Source organism: Narcine bancroftii, chromosome 2 (genome assembly GCF_036971445.1).
Source record: "Narcine bancroftii isolate sNarBan1 chromosome 2, sNarBan1.hap1, whole genome shotgun sequence".
Taxonomy (NCBI): domain Eukaryota; kingdom Metazoa; phylum Chordata; class Chondrichthyes; order Torpediniformes; family Narcinidae; genus Narcine; species Narcine bancroftii.
The window spans coordinates 72,204,977-72,223,959 of NC_091470.1; the positions used below are offsets into that span (position 1 = coordinate 72,204,977).

The 18,983-nt window shown below is 41.8% G+C and overlaps 1 long non-coding RNA gene across 3 annotated transcripts in view; it reads right to left on the reverse strand.

The window, feature by feature from the left end:
- Positions 1 to 16,495, reverse strand: part of LOC138752377 (uncharacterized) — a 155,255-nt gene extending 138,760 nt beyond the window's left edge. For all 3 annotated transcript variants that reach the window (XR_011350575.1, XR_011350573.1, XR_011350574.1), the window contains exon 1: positions 16,332 to 16,495. This is a non-coding gene — a long non-coding RNA (uncharacterized lncRNA). The remainder of the gene's footprint in view (positions 1 to 16,331) is intronic.
- Positions 16,496 to 18,983: the final 2,488 nt, after the last annotated feature.

The window sequence follows — 18,983 nt, forward strand, 5'->3', positions numbered from 1 at the left end:
ACTCCCCACAGTCCCATAAAAGGTCTGTGTGTACTTTTCAATTTCCCTTTGAAAGTATCAATTAAACCTTGTCCTGTCAAGTTGTTGACTAATTATTTCTAACACACAAATGTGATTTTTTTTTGTAATAGACAAAAGTGCTGGGAACATCCAGCAGGTCACACAGCATCCATAGGAAGCAAAGCGTAACCAACGCTGAGGTCAGTAATCTCTGGATTGCTGCCCATGCCACGAGCTAGTGAGGGTAGAAATAGGAGGATGTGGAGGATGAATGCGTGGCTAAAGAGATGGTGCAGGGGGCAAGGGATAAGATTTCTGGATCATTGGGATCTCGTCTGGGGAAGGTCGGATCTGTACAAGAGGGACGGACTCCACTTGAACTGGAGGGGGACCAATGTGCTGGCAAGTAGATTTGCTAGAGCTGTGGGGGTAGGTTTAAACTAGTTTGGCAGGGGGGTGGGGAACAGAGGGTGAGAGCAGTGTCCAGGGGGTATGGCCACCTAGCTAGGAATAAAAAAGATAAGAAAGGTAGGATGGAGATTAGGGGAGAAGGTAAAAAAGAGAATATATGTGAGGGTCATTCTCTGAGATGCATATATTTTAATGCAAGAAGCATAGTGAACAAGGTAGATGAGCTGAGAGCATGGATAGATACTTGGGGTCACGATATAGTGGCAATTAGTGAGACCTGGCTACAGGAGGGGCAGGACTGGCAACTTAATGTTCCGGGATACATTTGTTTTAGATGTGATAGATCAGGGGGTAAAAAAGGAGGAGGAGTTGCTCTGCTTGTTAGGGAGGACATTACTGCCGTGAGGTGGCAGGATGGTATGGAGGGATCGACCAGTGAGGCTGTTTGGGTGGAATTGAGGGGTGGAGGAGGCAAGAGGGTGCTAATAGGGGTGTATTACAGACCATCAAATGGGCCAAGGGAATTAGAGGAACAAATTTGTAGGGAGATAACGTATATGTGTGAAAATCATAGGGTAGTGATCATGGGAGATTTTAACTTCCCACACATTGATTGGGATACCCATACGGTTAGAGGGCTGGATGGGCTGGAGTTCGTTAATTGTGTTCAGGATTGTTTTCTAAATCAGTTAGTAGAAGAACCGACTCACGATGGTGTAATACTGGATCTCTTGTTAGGGAATGAGCTAGGTCAGGTAGCGGACATTAATGTTGGAGAACCAATTGGGTCTAGTGACCATAATTCTGTTAGTTTTGGGGTAGTTTTAAGGAAGAGCAAGGAGAGGCCTAAAGTTGAGGTTCTGGATTGGAAAAGAGCAAATTTCATAGGAATAAGAAGGGATTTGGGGAGTATTGAGTGGGACGGGATATTTTCAGGTAAGGATGTTAATGAAAAATGGAGGATATTCAAAAAATAAATTTTGAGCGTACAGAGTAGTTATGTCCCAGTCTGGATCAAAGGAAAGGCTGGAAGTCATAGGGAGGCTTGGTTTTCGAGGAATATTGGAAATTTGGTTAGGAGAAAAAGGGAGGTGTACAAGAGGTATAAAGAGCAGGGAGCTGAGAAGTTGAAGGAGGACTACAAGAAGTGTAGAAGGAATCTTAAGAAAGAAATTAGAAAGGCCAAAAAAAGGCATGAAGAGGCTTTGGCTGACAGAGTAGAAATAAATCCAAAAGGTTTCTATAAGTACATTAAAAGTAAAAGATTAGTGAGAGATAAAATTGGACCCCTTGTAGATAGCAAGGGTAGGCTGAGTGAGAAGTCTGAGGAAATGGGGGAAATTTTGAATGATTTCTTTGCCTCGGTATTCAATAGGGAAAAAAATGTTGAACCAGTTGAAGTAAAGAAAAATAGTGGGGAGGTCATGAAGCATATAAGGATAACCGAGGAGGTAGTGATGGCTGTGTTAAAAAAGATAAAGGTGGATAAATCTCCCGGACCGGACAAAATATTCCCTAGGACACTCAGGGAGGCTAGTGGACAGTTAGTGGGGCCATTAACAGAGATATTTAGGATGTCACTGGCCACGGGGGTGGTACCAAAGGATTGGAGGGTGGCGCATGTGGTTCCTCTGTTTAAGAAAGGGTCCAAATGCAAACCTGGGAATTATAGGCCTGTAAGTCTGACGTCTGTGGTGGGCAAGTTGATGGAAAGTGTTCTGAGGGATGCTATTTACAAATTTTTGGAGGTACAAGGATTGATAGGGAGTAATCAGCATGGTTTTGTCAGGGGTAGATCATGCTTGACAAACCTGATTGAGTTCTTCGAGGGGGTTACAAAAAAGGTTGATGAAGGGAAAGCTGTGGATGTTGTCTATTTGGACTTTAGTAAGGCTTTTGACAAAGTTCCGCACAGGAGGTTAGGAAAAAAGGTAGAGGCATTAGGTATAAATAAGGAGGTAGTGAAATGGATTCAGCAGTGGTTGGATGGAAGGTGTCAGAGAGTAGTGGTAGAAAATTGTTTGTACAATTGGAGCCGGTGACTAGTGGAGTTCCTCAGGGTTCGGTCCTGGGTCCACTATTATTTGTTATATATATTAACGATCTGGATGTAGGGGTAGAGAATTGGATAAGCAAGTTTGTGGATGACACAAAGATTGGTGGTGTTGTGGACAGTGAGGTAGATTACCGTAGATTAAAAGGTGATTTAGGAAGGCTAGAGGTGTGGGCTGAGAAATGGCTGATGGAATTTAATACAGAGAAATGTGAGGTGCTGCATTTTGGAAAGGCAAATTTAAATAGGTCATATACATTGAATGGTAGACAATTGGGGAGTGCAGAGCAACAAAGGGATTTAGGAGTGATGGTAAATAATACCCTCAAGGCTGATACTCAGGTAGATGGTGTGGTGAAGAAGGCATTTGGAATGTTGGCCTTCATAAATCGGAGTATTGAATTCAAGAGTAGGGAGGTTATGGTGAAATTGTACAAGGCATTGGTGAGGCCAAATTTGGAGTACTGTGTACAGTTTTGGTCACCAAATTATAGGAAAGATATAAACAAAATAGAGAGAGTGCAGAGAAGGTTCACGAGAATGTTGACAGGATTTCAGGGACTGAGTAACAGGGAAAGGTTGTGCAGACTGGGGCTTTTTTCTCTGGAGCGTAGAAGATTGAGGGGGGACTTGATAGAGGTGTTCAAGATTTTAAAAGGGACAGACAGAGTGAATGTGGATAGGCTTTTTCAATTAAGAAAGGGGGAGATTCAAACTAGAGGACATGGTTTAAGATTGAAGGGGGAAAATTATAAGGGGAACATGAGGGGAAATTTCTTTACGCAGAGGGTGGTGGGGATGTGGAATGAGCTTCCGGCAGACGTGATCGAGGCGGGATCATTGGTTACATTTAAGGAAAGACTGGATCGTTACATGGATAGGAGGGGACTAGAGGGGTATGGACCGGATGCTGGTCAGTGGGACTAGGAGGGTGGGGATTTGCTACGGCATGGACTAGTAGGGCCGAACTGGCCTGTTCTGTGCTGTAAGTGGTTATATGGTTATATGGTTATATGGTTAAAATTTCGAGCCTGAGCACTTAATCATAAATATGAACAAAAAGAAGGCAAGCATCTTAATAAAAAGGTGGGGAGAGGAGAGGACAGGAAGGAAGGGCAGGGGGAGGAGTGCACGCCAACAGGCAAGAGGTCAAAGGTGGATCTGAGTGGTAGGGCAGAAGAGGGAAAAGCTGAGAAGTGATAGGGGAGGGGTAGCTCTCTAAATGAAGAAGGAAGGGGAGCTGGAGGATAGGAGACAGGGGGAGGGAGAGAGAGAGAGTCATAAAAGGGGGACAAAATTGCAGGATAAGGAGTTAGTAATTTTTACCCTTTGCTTCCTGTAGATCCTATAGAGTTTCTCCAGCACTTTTGTGTATTGTTCTACAATTCCGGCATCTGCAAACTTTCCTGTTTAAATGTATCTTCTTTTTGTTCCTTTCCCTCAAACCAGGACTTCCGAATCCTGCGACATTTGCGTGTGGAAATAGATTCTGCATCTTTACATATTCATCTACAATTCATAATAAAACCTCACATTGCGCTGTGGTAAACCATTGTTAATCCATGATTGGATACTGCTGGCTGGACACGGCTCCCAAGACCAATCCTACCCAAAACCCCTTTGCATGCTTCCCATTCACCCTGCCATGATCAATCGATGAGGTAGGTTGCTGCTGTAGTCTATAGTCAACAAAAGTCTTCCAGTTTCACAACCTGTCTTTTATGGTAATTACATGAGGAAATTTGCATAAATGTTTTGATTCCTCAATGCACTACCAGTGCAGAGAATGGATATCACAGAGAGGAATAAAAGGAGTGTGAGGATCAGTATCCCCTTTTAACTTGCAGCACCTGGGTAGCCCTCCTTGGAGCCAGGCACGACTACTGGAGCAAAGGAGCTGGAAGCACCTTTTAAGTCGCAGGGGGATTGACCCATTAAGTCATTGGCAGTACTGCTGGATGTTCAGATGCTGGCTGTCCAGTTTTGCACTAATGTCACCGGAATAAGTGAGTCGGCATTTTTCATTTTCAAATTGGTCATAGATGAGACCTAGATAAGTTTAATTGGTTTCCCTGACTATTTCTGAGATAGGTCAAGGACTCAGTTGGGTACCATTGAGGTTAACCCTGTGGGACCCTTTCTAACTGCCGCATAACTGGGGCACTAACCCCATTTTACATGGCAGTTTGAAAGGGCAAGAGAGTGACATTTGAAAGATCAGGCAGAGGTCAGGGAGGAAGTAAGAGTGGGAGGAACATGGAGAAAACTGAAGCAGAAAGAGAGATTGAAAATGAGAAAAGGAAAACACAGTGTAGAGAGAGGGGGGCCAGAGAGAAAGAGAGGGGGGGCAGAGTGAGAGAGGGGTGGCAGTGAGAGAGGGGGGGCAGAGGGAGAGAGGGGGCAGAGGGGGCAGAGGGAAAGAGGGGGCGGAGAGAGAGGGGGCGGAGAGAGGGGGGCGGAGAGAGGGGGGCGGAGAGAGGGGGCGGAGAGAAGGGGGGCAGCGTGAAGAGGGGCGGAAGAAGGGGGGGGTGGAGAGAAGGGGGGGTGGAGAGAAGGGGGGAGGTGAGAAGGGGGACGGAGAGAGGGGGGCGGAGAGTTGGGGCGGAGAGCGGAGAGAGCGGGGGGTGGAGAGAGTGGGGGGCGGAGAGAGCGGGGGCGGAAAGAGTGGGGGGTGGAGAGAGCAGGGGGCGGAGAGAGCGGGGGCAGAGAGAGCAGGGGGCGGAGAGAGCGGGGGGCGGAGAGAGGGGGCAAAGAGAGGGGGGCAGAGAGAGGGGGGCAGAGAGAGTTGGGGCATTCAAAGGAAGGGGAAGGCAGAGAGGGAGAGAGATAAAGAAAGGTAGAGGTGCAGTGAGAAAGATCGGGCAGAGAGAGGGGGAGAAAGAGGGGAAGAAAAGCAGAGAGAAACTGAGAGATAGAAAGGGCAGAGAGGGAACAGAGTCAGAGCGAGGAAAGGGCTGATAAAGAGCAGAAAGGAAAAGGGGATTGGGAAGGGAGTGGGTGAGAGGGGGATATAAAAGGAGGGAGGTGGAGAGAATGTAGAAAGAAAGATAGGGAGAGGGGAAGAGAGAGGAGCAGAGACAGGCAGAGAGTGAGAGAGAGAGAACAGACAGTGGCAGGAGGCAAAGGAGCCAGAGAAAGAGAGTAGAAAGAGCATGCAAAGAGAGGGGGAATGGAAATGTAAAGAGAGAAGGTCAGAGAGGAGGAGGAGTCAGGTAGAGATAGGGGAGAGTGAGGAGGAAGAAAGAAAGGAGGAGATGGAGAGAATGAAGAGGGAGAATGTGGAGAGAGACTGACAGATGCCAAGGGAGAGAGAGACCCAAAGAGAAAGGCAGGGAGTGAGGTGTGCAAGGAGCCAGGCCAAATTGAGGTGGGGGGAGAGAAAGTGGGTGGGAGATGCAGAATGGGACAGCGAGAGGCATAGTGTTTTGCAGAGGAGAATTTGGATCTTAGAGAGAAAGTTGTTTGTGAGGTTAAATGGTTAGACTGGTTCAATTTGGCAGTTGGTTGTGGTGCAGCTTGTGGAATTAACAGAGAAGGTGAGCAACATTCAGGTTTCCTGCCTCCAGAGTATTACTTTCCAAGTTAGTCCCATTTTTTTCACACCTTAAATGTCATCTGTGGTTTTTTTTTCCCTTTGATGGCTGATGTATTCTGAACTCTCCTCGATATTTCTTTTTTTGGATCTTTGTTGTACAGATATATTTAATTTAGTGACAAAAGAGAGCACATATGCAGGAATCCAGAGTGAAAAGCACTCTGCTGTTGGAGCTCAATGAGTCAAAATGGTCTGGCAGGTGACTTAGTCATAACCCTGATCTGGATGGGAATGATTTCAACCTAAAACATTGACTGCCTATTTCTCTGCATGGATGTTGCCTGGCCTCAGTTTCTCCAGCAGTTAATTTTTCTCCTATTTTGTTTGGGCTTTGATAATAAAGGTCATAATATCTCTAATCATTTTAGTCATCAGTGAAGTTCATTTTTGACGTCTTTCACTGTCACGGGGTTATTTCTGCTGTGTCCATTTATGCTCCCTTGTTGTTTAATTCTGGTTTACCTCTTGACATTGGAATTTAATCTCTCTGAGCCACATTCCTTTTCTCCATAAAGTTAGCTTTCTTTCAGTTAAGAATTTTTTACTGGATTGTTGCTTGTCATCTTCCACAATTCTTTTCATTCTGCTGATTTTTTTTTTTAATTTTTCTCCAAATAGCCTCCCATTAAAACCTACTCACTTGCCCACTTCATTGCTCAGAACTACAATTGTCATCAGGATCCTGCCTGCTGCTTTCTCCTTTCTCAACACAGGGATGCTGTCCATCTCTTGCTAATAAAAGCCTTTAGTTTCAGCAACTTCTGTCTTTGTGTAATTGATTGTGCATCACCATCCAAGATTTTAAGTGGGACACGATGAGGCAACAGTTGAGATGAATCTACTTGTGGGAGAGTCATACATGAAGGAACATATGTGCAACCGGGTAGTCATTTAAAACTGAGCTGTTTAGGAAGCCTCTGCAGAGAGTGGTGAATCTCTGGAATTCTCCACTCAGGAGAGTTGGGAAAACCAGGAAAAAGGGGAGACAGATCATCCTTTAGAAACATTGCAGAATTGAGGGCCACTGTATGTGGAACAGTGGACTTTAGGGCTGGTCAGATCAGCCAAGATCGTATTGAACACTGGGAGAGTGCGGAAATGCGAAGTGTTCTTCCTCCAATCTTGTAGTGTTCTTTCAAGTCTACATTGCCTTAAATGTGCTCTATAATGGAAAACCAACATCATCGCTATATCTCAATGTTAACTGTTTTAGCAATTATTATCTCTTACCTGTCATAAATACTTAATTTATCATTTCTGTTACTGAGGGGGTGAGGGAATGGAAGGGAATAAATTAAACTCATTAAAATATTTGTATCATTTTGCTGAATTACAATCCAACTTATAAATTCTGCTTTGCAATACAGCAGAGAGCCTCCTGATAAGACAGACAGGAGACAGTCAAGAGCTCAAGGAGTTTTTTTTTAATATACTGCATACCTGGGATTTCAGCCATACAGGGATAAAGTTAAGATGCAAAGGGTATGATCCTAAAATTTATTGCACTTAACCATGACCCCCACCAAGAGCTAACAATAATGTTAACAGATTCTGCCTAACCCACTGATCTTAACAGAATGAGCCAGTATTCCAAGTATGCAGTTTACACACTATTTATGCAGATTAATTATCCATTCAGAGTTCTGCTAAATGAGAAGCTTTGCAAGAACCTCAAGGACACAGTTGTCATTGAAAATGTTGACCGATAGAAACTGGAAGAGTTGACAATCTCAATGTATTTGGAAAATGAAATCTGAATACTGAAAGGAAAAGATGTATTCATTCTAATTCCAAAACCAAGAGTACAACTTCACCATATTGGCAGGGATTATATCATATGAAACAACAATTCCTTTCAGTGGATCATCTGGATTAAAACTCCCTCTAGATTGTTGTAAAACAATGTTTATTACAGAAAAAAAAGCCAATATAATCCAGTCAGGGTTAAGTGTATCCAGCCTTGGTTAAAAAGTTGGGAACTTAAGATCAGCATTCAACATGATCATACCTCAGAGGCTGGTGGATAAACTGTCCTCACCGGGACTCAACGCCCCTTTCTGTAACTAGATTCTTGACTTTTTGATGGAAAGACCACGGTCAGTCTGGGTTGTCAACTAAATCTCAATTTCCATCATAATGAGCACTGGCGCACTCCAGGATTGTGTACTCACCCCTGACTGTGTACTGTTCACGCTGCTGGCTCATGACTGCACTGCCAGATTCAGTTCACACAGAATCATCAATTTTGTGGATGATAAAACAGAAATTGGTCTCCTCAGTAAAAATGATGAGTCGGTTTAGGGAGGAGGATGGGAAACTCAAAATTGTACGACAACAACAACCAGAATTTCAATGTAGACAAGACAAAGGGGATGATTACGGATTTCAGGATAAAGGTCAACTGTTCTCCATTACTCAACAGTAGCTCAATCATGTAGAGAGGAGAGTAAAATGTTCCTTGGTGTCATCAGGTTTATTGTCATTTGATTCCATTTCATCCTGTAGCTAGCCGTAAGATTGATGAAGAGTACCCTGTAACTAAGTAAATTATTTACCAAAATATTTATAGATTTATTTTAAATTACATATTTATGTATATATGTGATTATTATGTCCTGTGTAGTTTGTGAACCATAGTCCAGAGAAAAGCTGTTTTGTCGGGTTTTGTGTGCACAGACAGATGATAATGAGCTTGAACTTGGAAAGGGATTGAAATGCTAACTCAGTTATTTTTAAAATTTAGATATACAGCATGGTAACAGGCCCTTCTGGCCCATGAGCCTGTGCCACCCAAGAAGATGACTTGGGGTCTCTAATGTTGACATTCTCCAGGACCATTGCTCAAATAAGGCTCAAATGATTATAGAAGACCCTTTTCATCCAATATCTTTGATCCACTACTATCAAGGAGGTGGTTTCCCTGATTAAACTTGCAACCCCTGTATGTTTCAAAGGGTGGGAAGAAAACAAAGCGCCCAAAGGAAACCCACGCAGACACAGGGAGAACATACAAACTCCTTGCAGACAGCACCAGATTCGATCCCAAGTCGCTGGTGCTGTAATAGCATTCCGCTAACCGCTACGCCAACCATCCTGCTCAGTGATGCCCAAATTCTATGAACACATTTCAAAATATCAGCCACTCATGATTTTATTAAAAAGCAGAAAAGATTCAAAAGCTAAATGCCTGGTAGTCCTTTTTTTTTTAAATTTTACTTTACACATTTGTATAAAAGGGATTTTAAGTAGAAATAGGTTAATATATTGAGAAATACATTTGAGAGTTAGTTCTGAATGTCAATCAAGCATAAACATCTGCAGAGGTGCTATCTAAACCCTCTGGTGTTTCTGGATCATTGGAATATGAGTCAATTAGTGTTCTTTTTTGTCACTGGAAGATACTATTTGCACTAACCAGTCAGAAATGCTTCAATAATCTTCCACAGACCCAAATGTCAGAGGCACTGCCTTTATCTCTCAGCAGGAGTCTGCAGATTTCCTGTGGGGTAAATTCCAACTACATTCTCTTACCTACTAGTTAAAAGACATGGCATTCCCAGTCACAGTTGCATGACATTCTTTAATCATTTGTTCCCTTTTCGATTTGATTTGACTGACATGTGAGCCAACCAGGGGGAAAAAAAAACAAAGTTTGCATGAGTTTTTTTTTAACTAAATATTGCTTCTGCTAAATTCAGTTCTTATCACAATGAAGCTCAAGGTCACCACAAAATTACCAAGCAATTTGCTATCATTAAGTGAAGCACACTAAATGGAAAAATTGAGTTGAAGAATGCTTGTATCTTGTCATTGTGGGTTTTATTTTACTATTTATAGCCATTTTCATATTAAGAACATCAAGCTGTTCAGTTGTTCCTGCTATTTCAACTCAATTATGGTCAATATCCACTTCCATATAATTAATCCCTGCCTCCCTTTATTCCACTGGTCCTACCTAATAAAAATCCATCAGTCTCTGCCCCTAATTCTCCCAGTATCTACTACCATTGACTTCAAGGAGTGCATTTTACTGAGGATAGAGCTTCAATTCAAACAAAAGCTAGCCATGTTATAAAAAAAAGTCTCTGAGCCACGCATGTCATTGCTTCTGCTCCCAATGGTGCACTCAAAAGAAAATAAACTCAAGGGCAGATGACCACCCCCTCTCCCAGTTCTATCTCATCCTTCGTCCTATTCTCATGATTCACAAATAACTTCCAATCTGTTCACATTAGTGGCAAGTGATAATGGGAACTAGGTTACGTATAGAAGGAATAACTAGATTGGGATGCTCATTTAAAAACTATTCATTAATCAAGCACTGAATCACCACTTTAGAGAAGATTTCGGAAACTCGGTGCATAATTTCTGTAAAGTCCCTTAGGATTGACAGCACATTGCAGACATCCCTTCAATGACTTCATCCAGCCTACACATGGCCAGTGGAGTATCGAACAATCTGGATGGTTTCCTTTCAAGGAAATGCAATAATCAGATGGTTAGCCGGAGCAGTTTCCTGGTTCAAATTCCCATGGCTTTCCCGGTTGTTGGCCAATGCACTAATGGAGAGTATACAGCTGGAGAACAGGGTCAACATTTGGTTTGGTTTACGACATTGTTTAGTCTCTAATACATTCATATCTATGCAAGTAGATTAATCTACTCAGAGAATTAAAAATATATTTACATTAATGAACAATTTCATTCTTCAAACTGACTATGTCACCAGTAAAGAGTAGAATAAGGTTGTTGGCTTTCACAAGGCCCAAGGTAACAATCGACGTTTTGTTTTCTCTCTCTCTGAAAGAAAAGAAACCATCTCACGGAGAACCTTCCACTGCACATGTGATAACTGTATGGTTCACAATGAATCACACAAGTCAAAGCAAGATTTTTCACAATACGATCCTCTTTCTAAACTCTGCTCTCACCTATCTTCAGGAAAGCACATCAGGAAGACAAACACTGCCCCTACTCTGGTGGGCAGTGTCTCCATTAGTTTTGAACAGAGACATGGAAAGGGAGCCTCACCATGACTTGTTTAGTCATCAGTAGGCCCAGCAGTGTTTTAAAGGTATATTAAACTGTCTGGGCTGATGCAGAGGTTCTTTAACTTTCTCCAGATCAAGTATCATGGTGTACTCTTCTTGGCTTCACCTTACAAACTGAACTTAGCTTCAGTTTCTCAATGAAGACACTACAGATACTCTTGAAGCCAAAACTACAGGATACCATCACTATCATTTACACTTGGAGAAATCTTCCATGCATGAACATCAAAGCGTCTCTCAGAATGGAAACCTTCTAATCCATGTAGCATAGCCTCCCTTTGAGAACAGTGCCTCTTCTTTTTCTATATTACCTTCAAAGGGATTGACTAAAATGTGCTGACCAGCTGCATCATGGTCTGGTACGGGGACACCGATTTCCCCAGAGCGTAAAGCCTTGCAAAATGTCGTGGACACAGTCCAGGTCATCACAGGCAAAACCCTCCCCACTATCAAGAAGATCTACAGGGAATGCTGCTGTTGGAGAGTAGCAGCAATCATCAAGGATCAACAGCACCCAGCAATGTTCTATTCTCACTGTTGCCATCAGAAAAGATGTACACATGCCACAAGACTCACACCACCAACTTTAGGGACAGCTGCTACCCCTCCACGATCAGAATCCTCAACAACAAACTCAATCAGGGACTCATTTAGGAAATTAAATAGGAATTTATTGATTTTTTTTTTCTCTCAGTATTGCATCAGTCAGTTGGTTCACATTTATTTATTTATGTCCATGTGTACATTCAGTACTTTTCTTTTGCACTACCAATAAATGGTAATTTTTTCAGAGAAAATCCCAGGATTTTATGTTTGTCAGTATGTACACTGACAATAAATCTGAAATCTAATGGGTTCTTCCCTATTGTGTTGAGAATCAAATACTCCTTCTCTTGTCCAGATCTGTCCTTCATAAATAGCAAAGCACATCATCAGTAGGCATTGTATTTAATATGACTATGTCAGCCTGTTCTAGCAAATGAGACAGAGATGAGATGGGTTAACATAGGGGAAGACCTGGAAAGGATCTCCACAAGAACTCAGTGTGGACTTGACTAAACCTATCCTTTTTATTCACTACCTCATCTTGATTATATGCAAGTTGCTGTCCTGTTTTTCCCCTTCTTTTATCACACATTAGTGTGGTGTTTCTGTAAGAGAGGTCAAGTTGAGTTGTCCAACAAGGGTAGGACAGAGAACATGGGTTGGGAGATCCTTTGCAGCAACAAAAGATCAGCAATGCTGTTTACTGATATAGAACATTGGTGATATGAGCCCAAAACTTGTTGGACTTTACCATAAAGTAGCTCCCCATCAGCTTGTATCAGTTAATATCAATACCCTTGATGAGAATTTGTCAGTCTGAGTCTTTTGTGACAGATATAACGCCCAACTGACTTGTTAGGCTGAGTGTGCTACCTGGTAGATGTACAGTAAATGGCCCAGAAAGGGTAGAGAAAATATTTCCAGCAATGAAGGATATCAGCAATGATTTTATACTTGCGTCAATCTTAGGAAAAAAAAAGCTGAGATGATTTGATGGATAGATACAAAATATTGGTAAAAAATGCACAAAATTAGCGTAAAGGCCAGGCATGCCAGTCAAAGGCGTGAAACATGGAAATTTTTGCAGACGCTGTGATTGTAGTTAAAAACATGCAGTAAATATTAGAATAACTCAGTCAATCCATAGAAGGTGAAGATATACTAATGATATTTCAGGCCTGAGACCTTCTTCAAGGTACAAACAAAAAGCAGACTGGCATCTGAATAAAGATTGGGAGAGAAAAGGGGAAGGATGGCGGTGGGGGGGTGGGTGGGGGGGGATGTCCAGAGCAACAAACTAAAGGTATTCATTTGAAATGAAACACGAGGGAAAATATTTTTGTGCCCAGTGGAATAGATTATTTGAAACCCTCCTCCAGCTTCATCGAGGAAAATTTCAGTTACTACAAAACCACTCTTGTTATGACCAAAATTTTAATTGTGAAATGGTTCACAATTACTGATTACACTGGACAACAAACTTTTTCCAAAGGTTTGTTTCCTGAAAAAAAATTGGGGATTCTGATAGACAACGTCAAGTTGAGCACAAAGAATTTCAGATTTACTATGTCACAAAGGAAGTTGGAGGAACATTAACTTTCTTAAATTTAGCATACTTAACCATAATGATGTTGACACGTGTTCATTCAACTGATCTAACAATGTCTTGCCGCTAATTTTCATTATTACTCAGCATCTCATGCCTCTTATGTTAGTGTCCAACAATAGTCAAATCAAGTCAAGTTTATTTATTATCTGATTGTACAAGTACAACCAGACGAAACAGTGTTCTCTAGCCCTGGGTGCAAAATATGCAGACAATACAACTCGACACAACACATATACGGACAAACAATACATCTCAGATGGTCAGTCTGAGCAGTTCCTCAGGTGGTTCAGCACATGGGTAGAAGCAGTTCCTTAGCCTGGTGGTCCTGGCTCTGATATTCCAGTATCTCTTCTCCAATGGGAGCAGCTGAAAGATGCTGTGTGAAGGGATCCTCAATGATTTTGCGCACCCTTTTCAGATAATGATCCCAGTTGATCACATTGATAGGGGTTGGGGAAAGGAAGGTCCAGTGATCCTCTCTGCCACATGTATGGTCCTATGAATTGATCTCCGATCCACTCCTCTGCCACAACCATACCATACTGTGATGCAGCCGGCCAGGACGCACCTATAGAAAGTTGACATAACGGTGGATAGTAGCCTTTCCATCTTCAGTCTTCTCAGGAAGTGTAGTCACAGTTGTGCCTTCCTCACAAGTGAGGAGATGTTGATAGTCTACTCCACTCTCTCTATTACAGATTTGATGATGTATCGTGGAGGGTGATTGTTCCCGGTCCTCCTGAAGTTCACGATCATCTCCTTCATCTTGTCCACATTGAGAATCTGGTTATTATTCTCACACCATTTCATGAGATTTTCCATCTCTTCTCTGTTGTGCGACTTATCATTGTTGCTGATGAGACCAACTACTATTGTGTCATCTGCAAATTTGATGACACTGTTAAAGCTTTATCTGGCGATGCAGTAGTGGGTCAGTAACATGAACAGGAGCGGGCTGAGCACACGGCCCTGAGGTGTGCCAGTGCTCAGTGTGCCAGTGCTTGATATTCTATGACCAACCAGGACAGACTGGTCTGTCCATTAGAAAGTCCAGGATCCAGTTACAAAGAGGGGTGTGGAATCCCAGCGAGGACAGCTTTTTCACCAGCCTGTGAGGACTGATCGTATTAAATGTTGAGCTGAAGTCAATGAATAGCAGCCTGGCATATGAGGTCTCATTCTCCAGATGGGTCAAGATAGAATGAAGGGACAAAATTGTAGCATTGTCTGTGGAACGGTTTCTTCTATAGGTGAATTGAAATGGGTCCACCATCTCTGGGAGGTGTGCTTTAATGTGTTTCATCACCAGACACTCAAATATTTTCATAATGATGGAGGTCAGTACCACAGGGCAGTAATCATTGAAGCCTGTTATTTTCGCCTTCTTGGGTTCCGGGATCATAGTGGCTGTCTTGAAGCCTATGGGAATAATGGATACTGCAGTGAGGTGTTGAAGGTGTCCTTCAGTATCCAACCAGGTATGTTGTCTTGATCCCGCTGCCTTGTGTGGGTTCACTTTGGATAGGGTTCTCCTCACCTCGGACATGGCGATGCAGGAGTGCGTTCATCAAGGGGATGGAGATTTCTTCGGCATCATCCTGTTCTTCTCATCAAATCATGCGTTGAAGATGTTCAGTCTGTCCAGAAGGCAGACATCACTGTTCTTAACTTACAAGGTTGATTTGTGCTCCATAATAATCTTGATCCCCTGCCACATGTTGCCAGTGTCGCATAGCTGTCTTTGTTTCTTCTGTGTGTACCCCCACTTCACCTTCTGGATTGCATGGGAGAGTTCAGCCCTGGCTGATCTTAGTGGCATCCAATCCTGTCCTAAAAACAGCATCATGGGTTCTGAGAAGAGCTCAGACTTTTTGATGCCCAGCATTGATGGATTCCACTTGCCCTGATTCCACTTTTCCTTGGTCGCAATGTCTTGGTGAAACCTTTCACCATGTTCGTCACTTACTGCTCCAAGATCAGAAGGGAAGAAGTTCAAGTGTGAATGCAGCAAATGAATTTTCAATGACACGTTGCAGTTCATGGTTTTGTATGCTTGAAGTAGACTTAAAATACGACAGGAAATCTCAAAAATAGTTCATATCTAAAACACTGTGTGTGATAGGAAACTTTTAAAGTGATTTTCATGATCAACAGCCCCAAAATCCATAAAATACACCCAAAAGTTTTCAGGAAGTAAATTCTTCATTGTCCAGTGTTAGTGACTAGAGTGGGCCTTACCCACAAGAAGATGCACAGAGAAATCTTTTCTGGTAAATAAACCATGTTTAACCAACAACTGAAATGCTCTGAATGTTTTTGAATTATTCTGACAGCAAAGTTATGCAGAAAAGTTAAAAGTACACAAGATATTAAAATTTGAAACCAATGAAATACAATCCTGTGAAAAATACAATAAAGTACTTACCTCTGTTTTTCATAATCATCCTTCTCTATTCACATGGCTGAACTCACTACTCAGGTCTAAACTGTTCAAGTTATAGTGCATGCCACGTTAAAACAGCATACAGCATGGCCCCATCTAGTTCACACTGATAACCAAGCACCCAGTTAAACAAATCCTACTTTCAATTAGCCACATTGTCTTTAATTTCTCCCCACCCACCCCCAGATAGTTTCACTAATCTATGCTCGGGGTAACAGTGGACAACCAACCAACATATCTCTCTGATTTGGGGTGTGGGGGAGCAGGGAATCTGGGGGAAACTCCCACAGTCCCAGGAAGAATGTACAAACTCCAAACAGACAACATCGAAGTGGAGGACTGAGCCCAAGCTGCTGAGGAGCTGTGGTACCAGTTCCACTAACAGAATAAAGGGAAAATGCCACAGCTTCATGCATCATCTTTGATGTGCCGCAAGCGAGGACATTTTGGGGAATGCTGGTGAATACCTTGCAGCATTTTCAAGGCCTCCACAGATCAGGATTGCCACACTTAGTGAGTGGCCCTTAGGTCCAGAACTAGCTGTATTTCCCTGCCAAATCCAAGCCAGTGGATTTTAAAATAATGAAGTATTTATTTTTATTTAAATAATGATGATCGTTTACCATTTTCATAAACTTATGCACAGGATTCAGTCTTTACTTTCCATTCCGTAAAGTTGCTGAAATCATTGGATTTTCCCTCCAGATATCAATTCTTCAATACAATTAGCAGACTGATAACATTATTGATGTCAAATGCCATGGGACCCCACAGCACCAAGATCAGAAAATGTAAGAAGCACACTACACAGGACTCTATTATTATGTCATTTGATGACAGTGAAACAGCAGCAATGATTTGTCATGAGTCACCCACCAGATGGGGGAGAAACATGGTCCATTAAAGGCCAAAAACACTGAATAAAATATGGTTTGATGCTTGGCGATGTAAAATATAAATGTTAATTTTTAAACTCACTTCTACAATAAGCATTTTATCTCACCTAAAACCTCTTGAAATCTGAGAGCAAAGTAATCCAATCACAATGGCTGGACAATTTTAGGAATGAACGTTTCAAACGAGTCAGATAATTACTGATATGGGAGAGTGCCAACATTTATCCTTTCAATTCAAATAATGTTTTTTTTTAGGGTACTTTTATGGACAAAACAGATAAATAACTAAGTGCATCAAACTTAAATTGAGAACTTGGAGAATGATAGAACAAACTGTGTTGATTTGTTTACAGGTGCTACACATCTGAAGTGTTCCAATAAAGAAATGAGAGAACACAACAAAGAACAGGCCAACTTATTAATAACATGGAACAGCCTTAATATTAAAGTCTTTCCTTTTGAAAAAGGCCCCTTGAAAGTAATTTCAGACTGTGTTTCAAAAGATCAAAATCATAGATCTGAGCGGATGTCAACAGAAGGAGAAAAAATAGTTTTTGATTTGAATGATCCTGATCAAGTAAAATTGCACTAAAAATTCAAAATACTCCATTGGACTCAGAAAAGTTCTGAGCACCACAAAGGTCTTGTTTTAATACAAATCTGAAGAAAAGCCCTGCATTTATGAAGAACCTTTTTTGGAATTAGATTGTGTCTGCATGTCTCAGAAACAGTCATTAGTTTCGAAAATTGTAATGCGCGTCGAAAGAACCAAAGACTTGTTGATCCAAACCAAGGGTTTTATTAACTAAAAGACTGGAGCATATCACAAGTAGGTCGACCTGTCCAGAATGACCTGGTCTGGCTAGGAGCAATCCTTTAAGACCTGCCAGTAGGTGTGGCTACGCTCTCAGCCAATCACAGTCATCCTACACTACAATCTGTACATATACACATTGGTGATAGAATTTGTACTGTCACAGTCTTCATGTCACAGAAACAGTCATTAGTTTCTAAAAACAAAGAGATTTGCTGCTCTATTTTTTGATTTCCTGTTGTCTCAAAGATCTTTAACAGACAAAGTCACAGCTGAGCAATGTAATAATCTATTTCTCTCATCTATATTTGCAGGGGAATAGTTGAAGGCAGTTGGGAGAAATTCTGAGCCTTTGAATCATGCAGAGGGGTCTTCCTCATCCAAATGACAGAAAAGATGGAGTTGTCACTTAACATCTCATCAAATAAGCGCAACCTTCTGATTCAAAAGTGAGAATGTTATCACTTCATTTCTAGCTTGGGCATTATTCCTTTCCAGTTTTATGAGAATAATCCTAAGGAAGGTGGTTAACATACGAGGAGCATTTTATGGCTTTGGGCCTACGCTTGCTGGAGTTTAGAAGGATGAGGAGTGGGATCTCATTGAAACATGTTGAATGTTGACAAGGCTCGATAGAGTGAGCATGGAGACGATGTTTGCAGTAGTGGGGGACATTGTCTCAGAATAAAGGAATGCCCCTTCAGAACAGATAAGACGTTTCTTCAGCCAGAGGGTAGTGAATGTGTGGAATTCATTGCCACAGATGGCTGCGGAGGCTAAGTTGTTTGGTATATTTAAAGTAGTTGGAGTTCATGATTATTAAGGGTGTCAAAGAGATGGCAGGAGAATTAGGTTGAAAGGAAAATACATCAGCTATGATTTTAATGGCAGAGCAGACTCAGTGGTCTGAATCACCCAATTCTGTTCCTCTTATAGAATCCTCTAAGTATAGGGCTTGTTAGTGCCCAATTAGGTGATAAGCAGGCGGTGAGCAGAATCTGTGTAAATGGAAAGTGAAGGAAGAAAAATTGCACAGCAGTGTAAGAATTATCGTAGTAGGAGAATGACTCATAATTTCAGTATGGCTCAGTAAGACAAGCAAAAATAAACATTGTCTACATCTCGTTGCTAACAACACGCCATGAAAGAAAACAGTTCATGAGAAAAATTCAAATTTAATATTCTGTGACATATTTAACAGAAATAAAAATATATTGAGAATTGTAGCAAAACCAAGTAGAACACCATATATTGAGCAGTCGTGCATTGCATTATTCCACCACAAGAGTAATGTTATTAAATTGCAATATTTACTGAACCAGGGATGAATTTCCATTGTAATTTTCCACACATGCATGCTCTCTGTATGGACCTTTTACTAGGGAGTCCTCTGCACTCATACAGCTGGAGCCAATGGCATTATATCCAGTCCAAAGGAACAATGGAGCTAAGTTCATATCTGTTCAGCCAAGACAAAAAAAAATCACCTCATGCACGTCTAATTAATGTACCTATCTCATTTGCTATGATTATTCCAGACTTACCCATTCAGCATCACATCCATT